This window comes from Bubalus kerabau, chromosome 12 (assembly GCF_029407905.1).
Source record: "Bubalus kerabau isolate K-KA32 ecotype Philippines breed swamp buffalo chromosome 12, PCC_UOA_SB_1v2, whole genome shotgun sequence".
NCBI classification, from domain to species: Eukaryota; Metazoa; Chordata; class Mammalia; order Artiodactyla; family Bovidae; genus Bubalus; species Bubalus kerabau.
The window spans coordinates 33,003,657-33,015,666 of record NC_073635.1 but is presented as its reverse complement, the minus strand read 5'-3'; positions in this window follow the sequence as shown (position 1 = coordinate 33,015,666).

Here is a 12,010-nt window from a genome sequence, read left to right as displayed (position 1 = left end):
CGTAAACATCTTTATACTTACTGTGAGTTTTGGAGCCCTGCCTCAAAGTTCAGGTGGACAGGCAGACTTGGGAAGTAGAGGCTCCCCTTGTTCCCAGGTTAGGGGCGCTAGCCACCTGCAAGAGCACTGGGCCAGGTGGGGAAGGCCCGCATGGCCCGCCACCCAGGAGAGCTCAGAGTGGTCAGCGTGCAACCAAGGGGACACGCGCATGGCAGGTGCTGGCTCCAGGGACAGCTCTAGCCTGGAGGGGCCAAGTACCTGGTCTCTTCCCTCACTGGCTTTGGGGTCCACAAACCTGCAGCCCGCCTGGCCAGGCCTGCCCCTTTGGCCTCTTCTCCATAGGAAAGTCCTCAGTGGCAGTGGGAATCCCTGGCTGGGGCTCTCTGAACCCACCTAGGTAGAGAATCCTCTGGTTTATTTCAGAACCGGTGACTTCTTTAGGGTACTTGTAATCCAGTAGGATGCATCGGTTTATTCTCATTAAATAGCTCCTCAAGCATTACCTCTTTGATCACAGATGAGGAAACTAGGTCAGTCTTGAATAGCTCCTTGAGAGCAATGAGCCAATTTTTTGTTTGCTCATCAAATCACGGGGTCCGGCCCAGAAGGTGAATATGAACAATGAAGTGGTAAACCCAGGAAAAACTATCTGCCTCAAAGGCTGATGGTTAGTATTTGCATATTGACCTTTTTGAAGTTAAATAAGAAGAGTTAAAGTTTCAGTTTCATTTTACCAGGAATATTCTTTAATAACAACGTGGTTACTTACTGTAAGTCTGGGAATGGAGTGACCAGCACAAAACTTGGGAAATAGTGGGTGCTGACCACTGTGCTCCATGCTTTCCTTCTATCAAGTCGTCGTCTGCTGCTGCTGCTGCTAAGTCGCTTCAGTCGTGTCCGACTCAGTGCGACCCCATAGACGGCAGCCCACCAGGCTCCCCCGTCCCTGGGATTTTCCAGGCAAGAACACTGGAGTGGGTTGCCATTTCTTTCTCCAATGCATGAAAGTGAAAAGTGAAAGTGAAGTCGCTCAGTCGTGTCAGACTCTTAGTGACCCCATGGACTGCAGCCTACCAGGCTCCTCCATCCATGGGATTTTCCAGTCAAGAGTACTGGAGTGGGGATCAAGTCGTCTAATCTTCAGGAAAAGCCAATTACCCCATTTCACAAATGGTGGAACGAAGCCTGAAGAAGGTAAGTATTAATGGTTTGCCCAAAGTCTGGCAGCTAATAGACTCAAAAAAAAAAATCCACCCAGGCAGCCCAGTGTGAGAGTTGGTGTTCTCAATGCTGAATGTCTCTTATGAAAAGAGTGAAGCAGTGGGGTTCAAGTCTGTGAAGATACTAAGTGAAATGTGTGGAACTGAATGAAGAGTTTAATACCCAAACTCAGGACATAACAGTTTGGTGAGATTATGACCAAGTCATCATCAGTAACTGGAGCTTCCTGTCAGCACCCCTTTTGCAGCACCTCTGAAGTACGTGTAGCCAGAGTGGATGCTTTGAGGAGTTTTCTAGACTGCCGGTGTCAGGTGTCTCAACTTCAAGAGACAGACGTTAGTGCTCCTGGAAGGAGATGAGCAGAAAGGGTGGGTGTCACAGACATGCCCTCAGAGAGAGAAACAGGCTCTTTTTATCTCTTCTGAACTCTGCTTTGACCTCAGCTGAAATGGGACCAGACGGCTTTCAAAGAACCATTGAGAGCTTTGGACTCAGCCCCACTGGGGGCCGACTTTAAAGGCCCTTGACTAACGAAAGTAGAGCGGGCAGCTGGCTTTTTCAGGACCCCTCCCTGTATTTATGGCCTCTGCCTGCTAAGGCTCCCTCCTTGGTTTGGGCATGTTCTGTGACTAGGCCACAAAGCCCTTGGAAGCTGTCTGATTTGATATGTGCATGGAAGAGGGTTCTCAGTATAGAGAGCTTTCCCAATTGTTATTGTCTCTACCTATAATTCACCAAAAAAACCCTACAAAGCCCAGAATGTAAAATTGTAACTCCATAATATGACTCACATCCTGGTGACTAAAATTCCTACATTCTCCACCACAGCGTAATTTCCACGTTATTTCCTGGTTGGTCCCTGAATGGCACATTTCCTCACATACTGCAGATATTGGTGTTTTTGCCCTGAGGAAGGATTAAAGGAAACAATTCTGTCCCTATCCTTGCCTGTTAGCTTTCGGAGTCCCTTCTCTTCCCCCGTGATGCAGAGGGAGGCATGGGAGACAGTTGCTTAGCCCTGGTCGTTGAGGTTCAGGAGTCTTTACTCTGTGATTTCATCAAAAGTTATTAACTGTAGACCGTATCTTCATGATGCCCCAGTGACTGCAACAAATTAAGAAGCTAATCTGATAATAGTCCTGTGTTTAGTTTGAAGTTATGTGGATGTGGCAAAGCCTGTCTGGGGTCAAATACTCAGCCTATTCTTCAACAAGTAGCTATTAATGGATTGTAGGTAGTTTATATACCCTCTTCCCGCCATCCATTAGATTGTAAACTCCCATTAGAACTGTTTTGCTAAAACAAAAGAACTGGAGTCTATTACGTGCAAGAACCTGTACAGTGCAGACTGAGTCCAGGGAGAGTGTTGGCTTGAATGGCAGCCACTGTCTCATCTCGGAGCCATTTAGTAACGGAGAAGAGCTGTGCTCTGCTCTCTTGAGCATGTGTTTACAAACTTGTGGAAAGGGGCAGAGAAAGCACGGCATGCTCAGGACTTTGGCTGACAGAGGGTGACTTCAAAACCTCAGCTCTTAACACCTGAAAGCCGGAAGCCTTCTTATGGCATCTCTACCATTATCCCCAGGCAGGACTGCGATGAATCCATTCTGAACATGTAATCAGCTAGACACTTAAAAAACAAAGCACCAAAACCCAGGCAAGAAGACCCAGCCCTCCATCAGGAGCTCATCTCAGTGTTTTAAGGGGCTCAGGGACTCCTTCTTTACGAACCTAAATCCATCCGGCAGCTACTTCTGCTGGTTCCTCAGAAGAGCTGCACCATCTGGTGACCACGTCTGTGTCAAAACCCTTCACATACTCTTAAATTATTATTAGATTCAGAATAAATTTCTTTACCATGTGAAAAGTTTCCCATAACATTAGATTCCAGATTAATCGTTTCTCTTACTGAAAGTGATGGCACCAGACTTCCCTGGTGATCCAGTGATTAAGACTCTGCACTTTCACTGCAGAGGGCACTGGTTCCATCCCTGGTCCAGGAACTAAGATTCCACAGGCTGTGTGATGTGGTCAAGGAAAAAAAGTTATAACACCAATAATTAAAACATGACAGTGGTTGGGAATGACCAAAACAAATTTGTCAAATGAATGAAATTGTGATGAATTTTTTTTAAAAAGTTCTCATGTCTGCCAAGACATGGACGAGATGGTTGGATGGCATTACCGACTCAATGGACATGAGTTTGAGCAAGCTCTGGAAGATGGTGAAGGACAGGGAAGCCTGGCGTGCATGGCATCTATAGGGTTGCAGAGTCGGACGTGACTCAACAGCAGAGTCGGACTCAACAACAGGTCTGCTAAGTAAAAACATGTTTATATATGAAAGGTCCTTTAATTGTCTGTGAGACAGCCTGTTATGCAACCAAATAAAGCAGAAAATCGGTTCAAAATTCTCCTTTGGAGAAACAACAGGGCCATATGCTTCCATTTCAAAGATGTTCCATTCAGGAGTGAGTCAGCTAACTTTGGTCATTTTGAAACACTTGATGAAAATAATTTCTGTTACCATCATGAGACGTCGTGTAGAAACACGAAGAGCTGGTGCAGAAACCCTTAGGAAATGTGCGTTGTCTTGTACTGTGAAGTCAGCCTAAAGCAGGACCAAGTCATGAGTATTCTCTGTGATAAAATTCACTAATGTGTTTAAACACTCACATGAGATCTTCTAGTTACAAGGCTGCTTAAAGAAGTAAGGACTAACAGCAAATATAATGTTAGTGGTGAAACAAACTTGTGCTCCTGCCGCTTCCCATCTTTGAGGGACATGGAATTAAAAAATGGATCATTCCATCTTGGAGAGTCCTCGGCTGCGGAGTTTGATCAGTTCACTGCGGGGAGGAACACGTACAGTCCCACTGTGCGTTTCTGTCATGGGCTGCTTTCTCCCCTGCAAGTTGTTCAGTTGCAAAGATTTTAAAGGGTGATTTGCTGGCAGCCTGGGATGTATCCATGACCTTAGCAAAGTGGAAATGAAAGCTCTCAGTTTTTCTTCTTTTCTTTCTTTTTTTGCAACAGTAAAACTACCAATTTTACAGTCAGTTGAACAGCAATAGATGAATTTGTTTAAAGTCTGTGTTCACAAAGAAAACCTGAACTTCAGTGGCTTGAATGCCTGACGCAGCAGCGCGATCTTTGAAGGGCAGACACTCTTACAGCTTGCTCTAGGCCACTGTCACCTGCTTCTCTGCACAGGTGCCGACCCCTCGGTTGATCCGGGGCCTCCTGGCAGGGGAGCAGGAAAGCTGGGCCTTTGTGTGCTGCAGAGAACGCTTTTCCAAGGCCTGTGCCAGTTTTCTGCAGCGGCCACAGGAAGCAGAAGAAAGAAAAGGTTAAGGGCCACAACGAAGGTCAGAGGGGGTTTAAATTTAGTTAACGTTGGTGGTTATAGCTTTTAACAACAGCTTTAAGAAAACTGATTCGAAGATGCAATTTGTTTCTTCTTTGTCAACTGTTAATTTTTTTTTTTTTATCCTATTGATAGTGACAGCTTAACAAAGTTTTTATATGCTAGAGGTTTTCATCCTTTTAGAGGATAAAGGCCTGTTCCTAAAAAGAGATGCAGGTGGAGAACTTTATAAAGCTTCCATGACTTTCAAATTGGGAGCTTTAAAATAGACTCCCTGCTTGGCTGAGTCAAAAATAATCTGTGAGGGATGTTTAAAAAAAAAAAAATCTCTATTGGAAATGGGGGACAACTTTGGCAGTCCAGATACAGAGGCTCAGATTTCTAGAACCTTCTTTGTATTTTGCTTTCAGCCATTCTAGGATAGTTTTCCAAGTTTTTATTCAAAATTACCAAAGACACCTCCCCTTATCTTTTCATATGTGTATTTCTTTAAATTTAGAGCATGGTATTATTCATTGTATCTCTGTGTGAGCAAAAGAGATGGCCACAGATTTCTGTTCATGCGCTCTATGTTCCCGTCATTCTGTTAGTCCATGTTTTCTATTCAAGGATGGAAATGTTGTGGAAATTAGTCTTTCAAAGGAGAGTCATGTAAACTCTAGCTTCTCAATGGGAAACCCACATCGTTCAATAGGTATGATTACCCAGGGCTGACGTTGAATGTCCTGTATCACACAAAGGCCTTGTGTATTATTTAGCTGCATTTCTACCATATGTAAGAGGCTGGACTCTCTTGGAATGGGTTTCATACATTTATTTAGCTGGAGTTTTAAAATGCTGAGCTTGGGTCTATAGAGCTGTGCTTTCTATTGTATGTTGAGCAGGGTAAATGTGACCTGTACATCCAACTGCTGTCCTGTAAATGCAGCCATGAAATTAAAAGACACTTGCTCCTTGGAAGAAAAGCTATGACCAAACTAGACAGCATATTAAAAAGCAGAGACATCACTTTACCAACAAAGGTCCATATTGTCAAAGCTATGGTTTTTCCAGTAGTTGTATACTTATGTGAGAGTTGGACCAGAAAGAAGGCAGAGCACTGAAGAACTGATGCTTTCAAACTATGGTGCTAGAGAAGACTCATGAGAGTCCCTTGGACAGCAAGGAGACCAAACCAGTTAATTCTAAAGGAAATCAACCCTGGAATATGCATTGGAAGGGCTGATGCTAAAGATGAAGCTCCAATATTTTGGCCGTCTGATGCAAAGAGCTGACTCTTTGGAAAAGACCCCGATGCTGGGAAAGATAGAAGGTAGGAAGAGAAGGGATGAGAAGATGAGATGGTTAGATGGCATCACTGACTCGATGGACATGAGTTTGAGCAAGCTCCAGGAGATGGTGAAGGACAGGGAAGGCAGGCATGCTGCAGTCCATGAGCCTGCAAAGAGTCAGACACAACTAAGTGACTGAACAACAACAACAACAACAACAAATGTATATATTTGACAGCATAACGATTTCCAGTTTGGTGAGGATTCATTTAATTATTATTTTGGAAATGAAATTCTTTGTATAAGAGATGTTAATCTTCCAGATACCTAAGCGTACCTCTCAAGTGAACACAAAACTTCCTAACATTTTGAATAAAAGTGTTTTATAGAATCTATTACAGACTTTACTGCTTTCTGACGCATGGTATAATGAATATTGTTTTCAAGAATGGGAGTATCCTCAGCCATTAAAAAAGGATGAAATAATGCCATTTGCAGCAACATGGATGGACCTAGAGATGGTCATACAGAGTGAAGTCAGAGAAGGAGAAATATCGTATGACATCTCTTATATGTGGAATCTAAAAAGAACTGATAGAAATGAATGTACAAAATAGAAAGAGACCCGAAGACTTAGAGAATGAACTTATGGCTGCCAGGGGGAAGGGATAATTAAGGAGTTTGGGGTGGACATGTACACAGTGCTATATTTGAAATGGATGACCAACAAGGGTCTACTGTATAGCACAGGGAGCTCTGCTTCATGTTGTGTGGCAGCCTGGATGGGAAGGGAGTTTGTGGGAGAATGGATACATGTCTGTGTGTGGTTGAGTCCCTTCACTGTCTACCTGAAACTGTCACAACATTGTTAATCAGCTATACCCTGATACAAAGTAAAACGTTTAAAATAATAATGAAAAAGAATGGCAGTCTTGCTATGACTACACGTCTCCATATGATGGTGTATATGGCATTCCCATCATAATCAATGCTGCTACATGCCCACACTGGCATGATTTTGAATTTGTGATTCTTCTTTTTATAGAGTTTCTTACTCCTCTCTTGCCATTATATTACCAGCTACCCCCTGTTGCTCTACATGCCTTTGCATCTTTAATAGTTCTAAAGTTCTGCTCAAGGTCAAGTTCAATCTCGTCTGGCCTCATGCAGGGGCCCACCTTATTCCAAGTCAGCCCACACACTGCTGCCAGGGTAATCTTGTTTTAGTAAAAAGCTCTGTTCACACCAGTGCCTTGCTGGAGACACTGCCGGTGATTTTGCACGGCCTGCCTGCTGAAATGGACTGTGAGTTTCCACTGCAGGGTTTCTCACCCTCTGCGATGATCCATTAGCCTTTTGTAGTCGACAAGCTGCTCAATTTGTTTGTTCTGCCCAGACTCCTTTTTCCATCTTGGCTCCTGGACATGACCCCTGAGAGGGGAGCCTCACAGTCCAAATGTCCAGCCTGCAGACCCTCTCCAGTTCTCAGCTCACTGGACCAAGGCAGGACCTACAGCAGAATGGTCCATCCGCCATGACAGTTTGCGGTCAACCTGGGAGATTTGCTGGGTGTCAGAGGGCACTTGGGGCAGAGAAACTAATTCGATATCCATTCTCCTCTCCCAGGTTTTAGCTGAGCACATTTGTTGTTCAGTTGCTCAGTCACGTCCAACTCTTTTCGACCCCATGGACTGGAGCACTCCAGGCTTCCCTGTCCTTCACTCTCTCCCAGAGCTTGCTCAAACTCCTGTCCATTGAGTCAGTGATGCCATCCAACCATCTCATCCTCTGTCATCCCCTTCTCCTCCTGCCCTCAATTTTTCTCAGCATCAAGGTATTTTCCAATGAATTGGCTCTTTGCATCAAGTGGCCAAAGTATTGGAGCTTCACTTTAGCATCAGTCCTTCCAATGCATATTCCAGGGTTGATTTCCTGTAGGATTAACTGGTTTGATCTCCTTGCACTCCAAGGGACTCTCAAGAGTCTTCTCCAACACCACAGTTCAAAAGCGTCAATTCTTCCGTGCTCAGCTTTCTTTGTAGTCCAACTCTCACACCCATACCTGACTACTGGAAAAACTGTAGCTTTAACTAGACAGACCTTTGTTGGCAAAGTAATGTCTCTGCTTTTTAATATGCTGTCTTGGTTTGTCATAGCTTTTCTTCCAAGGAGCAAACGTCTTTTAATTTCGTAGTTGCAGTCATCACCTGCAGTGATTTGGGAGCCCAAGAAATAAAACTGAGCACATAGCTGCCCAGAATAAAGACAACTCGAATCCCCTGGGGCCCACAGGGTTTCATTTCCTGTCTTTGGATAACTCTTAGGCAGATTTTCTTTTTCTTTTTTCTTCCCTTTTAAAAGCATATTATTTATTTCTCTATCTTTAGGCTGCACCACAAGGCTTGTGGGATCTTAGTTCCCCAACTGGGGATCAAACCCGTGCAGTGGAAGCTCAGACTGTTAAGCACTGGACCACCAGGGACATCCTGATGTGGATTTTCTTATCTGTCTGTCGATTGAAACCAAACATCTTTACAGCTTTAACCCTCTTCACCCTCCTCTGCCAAGCAGCCAGACCATGATTTGCTCCTATCTTCCTTGTGTTTTCTGTGTCTGCCATTCACACCCTGCCCTCTTTCTGGAATCCAGCCCAGCACCCTGTCCTCACGGAAACCTCCCTTCACCCAAGTGGGTGAGTTTCTCCGTTCTTCAGATCCTGTTATTTCTCATATGCTTGTTCTGTGCCATTTATTTTTCTCTGTCTCCTAATGCGTTTACGTGGACGTTGGCACATCCCACCCTCTACAGTGTCAGCACCTTCAAGGCTGGGCCCCTTGGTCCCTGTGTCCTGCAGAGAGGCCAGCCTTGGACCTGCATTTCTTTAATGCACATTAAGACTCTGTTGTGGGCTGTGAAGCACACACCTAAGCCTTTTCAGATGGGGGTCTCTGAATAAACTGTAGGAGCTCTGCTGCAGGATTTCATGTCTTCTAGATGTTTCCCCCCTCTCTGCTCTCTTGGAGCTGACAGTCCTTAACCAGAGACCACAGGTGCTGGGTCACAATTTTAGGAGGAAACTTTCTAAACCACTTGGGAAGCTCTCTGAGGTTAGCATCTTTTGTTGAAACAAATTGCTATGTTCAGTAGCATGCCTGCTGAATTAGAAGCATGAACAGTCTATAAACTATTTATGAAAAAAGTCACAGGGAAGCTCAGTGTCTGTAAAGGGGTAATAGCTGGGTCTCCAAACTTTTGTGCTAATTACCATGTTATGGACTCTATAATTGCAACTGACATTCTGTATAATCATCACGCATGTGTGTATACTCAGTTGCTCAGTCGTGTCTGACTCTTCTGACACCATAGAGTATAGCCCACCAGGCTCCCTTGTCTATGAGATTCTCCAGGCAAGAATATTGGAGTGGGTAGCCATTCTCTTCTCCAGGGGATCTTCCTGACCCAGGCATAGAGCTGGGTCTCCTGAATTGGCAGGCGAGTTCTTTACCACTAGTGCCACTTGAGAAGCCCATAGTCATCATAAGAATTGTCCAAGGATTATTAAACCATCAAACATGTATAACCTTGGGTTGACCTTGCTGCCTCTAAAACAGAAAGTTCACAAGGAACTAGAACACCCAGTCTTAATCACTTCTTTAACTTTCTGTATGTGGTTGATGGGTTTTTACGACTGTCGTGGTCAAATGTTTTGATAACATGTAATGCACTCATATTTAAATACTTTGAAATTTTATATTTCATTTCCTCTTTAAATCAAGATCTACCAAGATATTTTCATTTTATTCTATAGTATGCCAGGCTTTTTAAATGGATATAAAGTTGTGTATCTGAAAGTATCAATTTAGATCAAGCTTGTTTGTTATTTAAATTCTTTGTGTACACTTTTCATCTATTTGAATTTTTATTCTCCATAAAAAACAAAAACTATCTAACTATAGAAAAATTTTTTGCAGCTACTTTTTTTCCCCCCATGAATTAGGCATGCAATTGAATCTCTCCCCATTGCCGCCATTTGTATTTTGTGATAAAAACTTGATTAACCTCAGGCCAGAGAAGGCAATGGCACCCCACTCCAGTACTCTTACCTGGAAAATCCCATGGACGGAGGAGCCTGGTAGGCTGCAGTCCATGGGGTCGTGAAGAGTTGGACATGACTGAGCGACTTCACTTTCACTTTCACATGAATCTCATTATAAGAATCAGACATCATATAACAGGTCCATGTGTAATTATAATTGTATCTTTAAATGATCACTATGAGGGCATGCAACAGAATAATGAGAACTAATGAGAAGAAGAACTGCCCTGAAGCATGTGGGATCTTCCCGGACCAGGGATGGAACCCGTGTCTCCTGCACTGGCAGGCGGATTCTTTATCGCTGTACTACCAGGGAAGCCCCCTCCCCACCCCACATTTCTGCTGCGTCCTATATAGGCTGTGACTGATGGCCTTTCACAACTTCTAGTATCGCCTTTCACACTCAGCCATCATGTCAGGATCCACTGGTGTAGGTGAGTGTTTTACACTAGCAATAGTTTAAGTCATAAATGTTGCCACTGACTTTATTATTTGCAGATTAGAATGGATTTGAAGTTACTCCTTTGCTAATTGGCTGCCAGCTCACTTGCTCTCTCAAGTCGGGGAGAGTCGGCTGCCAAGTTACAGCAGGGGGTGCGTCACTCCCCAGACCTGATTAGGCCAGGCTCTCGCTTCTTGCTGGACTCCCAGAGTGTGGCCAGGGGTGCTCCCATGGGAGCTTTGCACACTTGCAGGGCTGCCGCAGAGGGGGACACCTGTTTTCCTAAGTGTCCAACTCTCTGTGACCCCACAGACTGTAGCCCTCCAGGCTCCTCTCTCCATGGGATTTTCCAGGCAAGAATACTGGAGTGGGTTGCCATTCCCTTCTCCAGGGGATCCTCCTGACCCAGGGATGGAACCCGGGTCTCCCGTATGCAGGGAGACTCTTTACCATCTGAGCCACCAAGGAAGCCCAAAGGTGTTTTTTTTTCCACTGGTGCTGGCATCAGTGGAAGTATACACCCAGACTGAGAGACACATTCATACAGTGAATGTGACAGAGTTGGAGAAGAAAACGCAGGACGGCAGGGATTCAGCGTGGGCAGGAGGTTGGGAGAGCCCCAGGCCGGCACTGGGCCAGGGAGGCTGAGCTGCCAGAGGGTGCACCCAGGGACAGGTGGCAGGGGAGCAGGTTTGCTGCCTCATGAACTGCAGAAACGTGATGGTTGGTGAAAGAAGCCAGTCACAAAGGAACACGTATTGTTTTTCCATTTATAAGAACCATCCCCAAATGACAACTATATGGAGACAAAAAGTAGATGACGCTTACTTAGAGCAGGGGCTGGCAATGGGGAAGGATTGTGAATAGAAAAGTTTTTTCTCTAATTAGGTGATGGAAGCATTTCTAAGATTAGATTGTGGTCATAGTTATACAACTCTATACATTTGCTAAAACTCCATTGTAAAAATGGGTGGACTTTACAGGATGTAAATTTTATGGTGTGTATTCATATTAGGTATCAATAAGGCTATTTTGGGGATGTTCCAGATGGCACAGTGGTAAAGAATCCAGCTGCCAATGCAGGAGACACAAGAGACGCAGGTGCAATCCCTGGGTCAGGAAGATCCCCTGCAGTAAGAAATGGCAGCCCACTCCAGTATTTTTGTATGGAAAATCCCATGGACAGGGGAACCTGGTGGGCAAGTCCATGGGGTTGCAAAGAGTCGGACATGACTGAACACAAGGCTATTTTTAAAAAGCCAAAGGATTTATTATTTTAATAATAATCCAAGCTCTTCTAGGAAAATCTTTATTATATAAAAATATCATTTTACCAAATTTCTGTTCTTAGTATTACATCCATTTTATCTCACTCAGTGACCTGTAAAATGCTCACTGGGATGTTAAATATGAATGGCATTTTAATTTTTCTAAAATTATCATTCTGCAAAAAGGCAGCATGTATTTATTTCAATTCATATGGTATTAGATAGGAATATATTTATTTTCCCCAGTGAGTCAGTATTCCGTGGAATTGAGGGTGGTCAGATTTTATACTTTTGCCTTAGCAATTATGGCATTATAGCAGGATTTTCATAACTTGAAAGTATAAT